Source organism: Zingiber officinale, chromosome 2A (assembly GCF_018446385.1).
Source record: "Zingiber officinale cultivar Zhangliang chromosome 2A, Zo_v1.1, whole genome shotgun sequence".
NCBI lineage: Eukaryota > Viridiplantae > Streptophyta > Magnoliopsida > Zingiberales > Zingiberaceae > Zingiber > Zingiber officinale.
The window spans coordinates 7,077,188-7,085,606 of record NC_055988.1 but is presented as its reverse complement, the minus strand read 5'-3'; the positions used below and the strand labels follow the sequence as shown (position 1 = coordinate 7,085,606).

General features: G+C 33.7%; 1 long non-coding RNA gene across 1 annotated transcript; it reads left to right on the top strand.

Annotated features, from left to right (window-relative positions):
* Positions 1-777: 777 nt before the first annotated feature.
* Positions 778-7,016, top strand: LOC122040652. Its single transcript, XR_006128667.1, has 2 exons — positions 778-927; positions 1,055-7,016. It is a non-coding gene; the product is annotated as an uncharacterized LOC122040652 (long non-coding RNA).
* Positions 7,017-8,419: the final 1,403 nt, after the last annotated feature.

Here is an 8,419-nt window from a genome sequence, read left to right as displayed (position 1 = left end):
AGAGATCGATCATGGGCTCGTTACTACAACATTATTGCGAAATTAAGGGGTTCGATGGAAATACATTGTTAATTTGATTTACGAGTGTGACAGACTGCTTATCAAATTTTGGCGCCGTTACCGGGGAATATATGCAATGTTTGATAATTTTTAGGATTGTTGTTTGATTGCTTTCATGATTATATATCCATGTGTTTGATTTTATTTATTCCTGAGTTTTCTAATTTTATTTGTTAATTGTCAGTGTAAGAACAAGAAATTCTTTTTACCATGGATCCATATTATCCGTATTTTGGAGATGGGATGGAGAATTATTATGATCAACCTCAGAGTCATTATTATCAGCCTCAGACTCAGTGCTACCTACCTATGGAGCAACAGAATAGGTATGAGGATGCACAAGAACAAATTGAAGAATCAATGTGGAAATTCAATGAAGTTATGCATCAAATGAGAGAGCATCAAGAGTAACAATTTGTAAGGTTACAGAATATTCAGAGTCAATTAGATCAGATTGCATCGTCTATTAATCAGTTACAAGCACAGAACTCTAGTAGAGAGATGGAGAGTAGTGATCTTGTCAGGCCTGACCCTACTCCCATTTATTCACAAGAATTTTCTAGTATAATTTGTGATGATGATGTAGTTGTTCAAATTTCTGATTCTACTAATAGTGTTGCTTTAGATGATGTGAATGATGCAGGAATTGTTGTTGAAGATGATTTAAGTGTAGGGGAATGCTTACTGGAAGCATTACCCCAAGGATCACCAAGAAGAGAAGATGTAAGTGTAGGGACTTGTGCTATAGAGCCAAGCACCCAAGAATCACTACATGAAGTTGTACACTCACTAGAACTGGAGTCTGAGCATTTAATTAATGAGAAAGAGGTAACAATCACCATTCCAGGTACCTATCAACATGACAAGGTGAGAATTTCTTGTGAATTATCCAAAAATTTCATAGAGGTACCATTAATTAAATTTGTAGAATGTGAAACCCATTTATCTTTTCATGATAGTGTTCGGAATGTGTTGCTTATCTTTGCTTTTGCAGGACACAATAGATGTTTGAAATAGGTACTAAATCTGAACCGTCTACGACCTCCGGAAAAAGTTTTCAAGGGAAAAAGGATGAATAGAAAGAATTTAAGTGGAACCATGATTACTCCACTTACGGGGTGGCTTCTTTTGTTAGATCTTCTTCAACCACCGGGAATTAAAGGGGAGTTGGTTCCAATTTAGCTTTCTTTTGCATTTTAATTCATGCTTTGTGTCTAATAAATTCTTTATACGTATCTTTAGTTTCATACTTTGCATTTTGCATTTTACTTTCATACTTTACATTTAGTTGGTATACATATTACATAGCATTTCATTTGAATAAAAGTCTCCATGAATTGTTTAGTAATATTTTTAAGATGGTAAAAGTTTCTTTAATTTGATCATCAATTTTAGGTCATATGACATGATTGAATGCTCTACTTACATGATTTTGGTTAAAATGGTAGTGGATTCCAATTTGATTAATTGAGCTTGATTGCATAAGTATTACCTATAGAGGACCACTTCAAGCGTATATTCTATTATTTTCTTTATGTGACATGCACTCATAGCAATTGAAACTCTAGAACTTGCTTTGCTTCTTTTCAAAGTCATAATAGCATATGTGTACATGGAGATGAAGGATATTTGTCATTCTTGTTCCATCATAAATTCTAATTTCTTTTCCCACAATTTTCTTAAACATTTCCCTCTAGCATTTTAACCTTTGATTACCTTTTCTTTGCTCTATTTCATTGAGTGTTTTGGTTGACTATCTTGATGAGTTAGATTGTTCGATGATGGACAAAGTTTTAAGATTGGGGGAAGTGTATTCCGTTGCAATCTTGAGGACTGAATTTAAGGGCTAGAATTGAATAGAAGTAAACTATATTTAAGTTGATGGTGGATGTATTCTAGAAACAGGCTGTGAGCACTGAATAGAATCAAGCTGCAATCCTTTGATCAAGCTTAACTCTTCATGGTTCAAAGTAAAATTCTTTGTGTTTACAAGTTCAGAAAGCAAAGCTCTGAAATTGGAAGCTGGTATTGGATTCTAAATTCTAGAAAATGGGACATTCATATGGATTCATAGTTTATCAAAGTGATGAATTTCGAAATAAATTCTAAGATAAAAGCTGTTGGTTGAGAATCTGAATTTAGTTGCTTGAGTTTCAAAAGATTGAAAACCTGTTTCTGAATTTAGTTGCTTGAGTTTTAAAAGATTGAAAACCTGTTTTTTCTGTCTTCAGATTTTTGGAGAAGCAAAATTGGCACACTACATTTTTAATTGGAAGTTGTTATTTTCAGTTTTTGACAAGAAATTTGAATTTCTGAGATGTTGAATGAAGGACTGCATTTGACAGTTACAATTTCAATTGATTAGGATAATGTATTAACTGGATAGTGTAGAGTGTAGAATTTCGATGAGGATACTAAGGATGCAGGAAGGGCAAACCAGCACATTGCTGTTAGTAGTAGTTGAAATAGATAATTATGCATCAACTTAGTAGAGCTAACTTGTTAATTAGTTGAGGAAGCATTTGAAGGCATTGTGCTATTGGAAACAATTTTGATGACACTTTTACTTACCTGTTGAAGTCTCAATATGTTCAGGAATCTGACTCTGAAACTGCAGTAACAAGTCTGGACCAAAATTCAGAAATATTTCTACAGCTAGAAACAGTAGGATACTGGACATGAATGAATTCAAATCTGAGAAAGGATAAGGCTAATCTTGTTAAACTTTGATTCAAAAGTTTAATAGAAATGGAAGTGAAAAGTAAATTGAAGCAGAACAAATGAGGAAACTGAAATCTGATTAATTTCAGAGAACAGAATCCAGTAGAAATATCAAGGCTGTATCAACTGAGCATTGTTAATCTCGAAATTCAGTGAAGAACCAATTGAGAATGCAGTGGTGTTATAAACAGATGTATACATGTATACTATACTTTCTGAGATGCTGAAAGGAACAAGAATTTAGAAAACTGAAGAGTGCTGAAGTGGATTGGAAAATGGCAGAAATGCTGTTTGAAAGTAGCTAGAAGCAAATAGGAGTAGATGGTAACAAATGTTGAATTGAGGTGACTGTAACTGGGAATTATTGGAAATGAAGAAGCTTGAATCTTAAGGGAAGATCAGTAGCAACATTGAAAAAAAAATATGCAGAAATTGAAGATTTGCATAATCTGGAAGTTGAAGCTGAGCAGCAGGAACAGAAATGAACAAAGTACAGAGTTCTGTAGAATATAGAATGTAGCAGTTTTTGTGCCAAATTGGATTGAATTGTGAAGAGCTAGAGTTGATGGAACAAAAGAATGATGAGTAGCATTCCTCTTCAGAATCAGTTGAAGGTTGAAGTTGTGCTGATTGATGCTGAATTCTGTGAGCAAGGCTACTGTTGGTGTAGTGAATCTTGATTGGGTTTGTCACTAATGCAATAGAGTTGCACATCTCTAGCTTAGTGGTATGGAGTGTTCACTACAAAAGTAAGATAAGAAAGGAGTTTAATACAATAGCTAATTAATGCTGGAAATTGATTTGTGCTAACTGATGATGCTTCGAATTAAAGTTTCGATCATTCCAAAGTTAAATGAAATCTTGAGCAAGCTTTTGATACAAATTTCTGATCAGAAAAAAATTGCTATCATTTAATTTTCATTTGATGTTCTTTTCCGAGCTTACCATGGATCAAAATATACAACTCAAATGAAGTGGTTTTCTGAAACTACTCAGTTTTACAAAAAAAAAAAATCAGTAAAGTAGCTTGTTAGGAAGGTGGCATTGGAGTTGTTTTCTTGTTAATATAATCAGAAAATTATATTGAGATGCAGTGAGTGCAGAACACCAGATTGTTGCTTTGGGAGCTAAACTGAGTTGTTCTTAATCTATTCAATATGAGGGGAAAATTAAGCTATTACAGGTATGATGTGTTTTCTGTGAAGTTTGCAGAATGAAATCAGGGGGTTGCTGGAATTGGAAATGCAGCTGCTGTGCAGGAATGGAAAGCTATGAAAAAACACTAAATTTATGCTTTGTGATTTCTGAAATTTCATTGAATTGGAAAGAAGCTGAATTCTGGGGAATGTGTAGCCGAAATGGGACATAACAAGTAAAAGAAAAATGTTGAATTTTGAAACGTATCAAGTTGTTGCAGATTTTTAATCAGAATCAAGCTTAAGAAGATATATTTGGCTTTATTTGCTATTTGCTGTACTTCCTCTACAAGGTTACTGAACTTTCAGAAACTGAATCAAACCCAAGGATTTGAAATATGTTGCTACTGAAAAAGTTTAATTACTGTTTCTCAGCAGTGCCTGATCCGTGTGCCAACTGAAATTTTCAGATTACCAGAATTTGAATTGTTGAAATAGAAACATAATGTTCAAGCTGTAGAATGTTGAAATGGAAATCTGGAAAACTGAATGTTTGGAAGGCTGCTGATTGAAATAAACGAAATTTAGATTGAAGCAATAATTCATAGATACCAGCATGGTGCTGAAATTGCAAAATTTATAGGGCTGAATTTATGGGTCTGAGAGGCTTGGCTGGTTAAAGAACAACAGTTTTGAAGTAGAGAAAGTTAAGAATAGTGTTTATATCAGCAACTAGGAGGAGAAGCATAGTGTTCATCATCAGAAATGCAGGATAGGAATTAAGATTGTTGTGCAGATATGCAGAAGTTAAAAAATTTTTGAAAAAAATGAGCAGAAATGCATGTAAGTTAATGTGCAGGAATATACTAGATGTATGTAATGAGCTTTTCGATTGGAAGGAATTGAAGGGCAGGCTAATTGTGATTGAATGCTATGAAGATAGTCTTTTGGAGGTTAAAGCTTTAATGTTTGGCCGGAATTTCCAAGTAGATCAGAAAAGAAGAAAATGCAGAAATTTCTGCAAATGAAGCATTTCTGTGCCATTTTAGAAATAAGTTATAACATGGTAGAGTTTCTAAAATCTAAAAATTTTTGGAGGATGAATTGATAAGGTTTTTAAGAGGCTAGATAGAAAAGGAATTGAGATGTTTGGCGGCTAAATGATGTATAGTTGACACAAAATCAGGAAGCTATACAGGGGATTCAGGGTTTACACTAACTGTGCTACATGGTGGAACTTTTGGATCACTGTGAAGTTATAAACTAGGTGTTGTTTGAGTATGGTTAGATGATAAACTCGTTTCTCTATAGCTGACATGGTTTTTAGACAGTTCAGCAGATACAACACAGAAACACAGACTGAAAACTGGAAACTACAGATCTGTTCTGAAGCTATTTTCTGATTACTGCAATTGCAGTTAGCAAGAATTCAATTTCAAGCTGAATTTTCTTTTCTGCTATCATTAATTCTTGAAGAGTATTCAATTGATGACAGTCATTGCTGGGAGCAAATTGATGGTTGGACAAATTGAGATATACACATCAGAATTAAGATATCTGGAGTACTGAATTTTGCTGCTGTTCTTGTGTACCTTTAATTTGTTTCATTCTCTTGCTATCATTGATACTGAGGGAACTGCTTATTACTTTGAATAAGAATAACGTCTATTGATTCAATGAGTGTGTGTGTGTTGGATAACAGAATTTTAAGCTGCTGAAATTTAAAATGCAGAGTGTCAAATGATAGTCTTTGCTAAACTGGTATTCTGGAGTTACTTTAGTTCTTGAAGTCTGAGACATTAGTCGTGGATTCTACTGGAAGAACTTAATCGCATCCTTATATTGCTAGACCTCAAGTGAATATATTTCCATTGTAGTGTGTCATTTTCTGATATTGAAGCAGTGAGCGTAGAAATTCCAAAAGCTGAATCTGCAGGATGCAAATCTACAGGAACTCTTAAAGATCTCTGCACATCGTCCTTAGTTATTGTGGAGCAGTTATGAACCTAAAATTATAGATAAATTTTGCTACAGATGTAAACTTGGTTTCTAATTCTGGCTATCTTGTTAACCTATCAGCTCAATGTTATTTGTAATGTCTGCTTCCGGGAAGCTAGCATGTTTTAGGCAACGAAATTAGGGGATGCTAGAATCTGAAATGCAGAATTGACTAGCTGCACTTCAGTTCTGAAATCAAGGGGAAACTGAAGTAATTGAGAAGGACAGAATCTGTTTTGTGTCAATTATTAGTGTTGTTTCTGAATCAGCATTTGATTTTGGAAATTGGATTGGAGATTTAGGATAGAACTACTCTTACAGTCTCAAATCTGTTGGAAGCAGTAGGAGAGTTGTTGCATATATGTGAAGATTACAAGGAGAAATACTAAATTGTTGGATTGGCAGTGTGCTATTACAAGGAAGTTTGGTATACGTTTGAGGATGCTCTGAATTTGGAATTAAGAGTTCTCAACACACATGCACTGTGCCAATTCGGGAAGTGAATTGTAACAAGCTAGAACTGCTGAAAACTGGAAAACATTTTGTTGAAATCATTTTCTGAATCTGGGAACTGAGTCAATAGTTCTGGAATATAATTTTGAATCCTACTGAAATTGAACTTCATTTCTGATTGCAATTCTCAAGCAAAGTGGTAATATCTCCTTTTCAATGCCTTCTTGTTTCAAGAACTGAAACGAAACTTCTTTGTATCTGAATTCCTGAATTTCCAGAATCGTTTCAAACTAACTTCTTTTGATTTATATGGAATTGAGTTTCTGCAACTGTTCAGTTTCATTGCGTTCAGTTGCTGGACAGTGATGGATTCTAAGTTGTTCAGTGATATTTCATTCAAAGATTATAATTTTAGTTTGGAAGTCGAACAAATGAAAAGAAAAAAAACACATTCGCTGCAGGAAGAGAAAGGAACAGAATGTAGAATTTTTGCAGTTTAATGTATCATTTCTGTGCCAACTTCAGAAATGAGTTACAACAAGCTAGAGTTGTTTGATAAGGATCTTAAGAAGCTGGATGGAAAGGAATGAGAATTTTTGGAGGCTAAATGATGATTAGTTGTTAGAGTCCAGAACCTGTACAGAAATTCAGAAACCCTGCTGTTGCTGTGCTACTTGGGTTTTTGTGTGAGCTAATCACTGTAAAATTGAATTCCAACTATTGTTCTGGTCTTGTTAAATGCTAATCTATTTTATCAAGGGTCTCTGAGATTTTTGAGCTGAGAATTTGATACATAATAGAAATAGAAGCTGAGAACTAGAAACTGGAAACTGATTCTGCAGTATGTGTTTGGTAAATGACTTTGCTGTTATGGGAAGTTTAAATTCGTGCTGAATTTCTATGCCCTTTTAATGGATTGTGGGAAGCTTTGCTGCATATTGAATACAAAAGAAAATATATTCTACAGGCAAAACATATTGGAGCAGATTTCTAGAACTACAGAATTATTGGTTGCCTTGGCCAGTTATCATTTTGATTGCATTTGGGTTGATCTTTTGATATATAATTTTGTCCGAGACGGCCAATGTTTTAAGTGTGGGAGAGGGAATTCTTCTTCATTAATTGAAGTGAGAGTATTTGAATTTCAAATGTTGAAATTGAAGTGGTAAAATCCAGTGAAAACAGAAAAAATGACAAATTAAAGAGTATCAAGATTTTATGTTGGCCATCAAATTGAAGGGGAGTTTAGCTTGATCTTTTGTATTGATAATGACAAATGGTACTCATCTTTTACACATCAAAATTGGTCAACTCATCAAGTATATTCCTCCAATACTCTCATCTTTTCAATTTTTCATTGAATTCTTTTCTTTTGCCTATTTCATCTACTTTCATTACTCTTCTTGCTTTCATTTCAATTCTTGGTTGATGAAATCCTTTTGATTCATGTATGCTATATTTATAGTGGTGGAGAATTAGAAAATAAGCAAGCTTATGGTAGTGAAATATTGTGAGTGACATTGAGTGAGCTCCACTTATATACATGTTTGAGTGTGAGAGCTAGAATAGGTAAATCCCTTGTAAGATTGCATCTTGCTTAATTTTTCAATTGGATTGAAACTACCATACTTACTGATTATTGTTTGGATTGTATTCATGATTGTTTGCGATCTTTAGATGGTCTTAGTTAAATTCTTTTTACTATCTTCTAGGTATTGCTAGGGAATTTTTTTTTATGGAGATGATTTTTAGTTTTCTTTACTTGCACGGGACGCTCAAGATTAAGTGTGGGGGATTTGATAATCATGATTTTACTGTATTATTTTGATTCATATATGCATGGTTTGATGTTGATTTCATAAGTTTAAATCATGGTTACATCATATTTTATGCATTGTATAGATTTTAGGCTTAATTGCAAATTCTTTTATTTTTGGTGTTATTTGATGCTAATATTTGATTCTTATTTTGTAGGCATCAAAGGATCTTGGATTTGGATCTATTCGAACCGAAATTGGGTTCGAATCAGAGTTTAAACGAGACGATTAAAC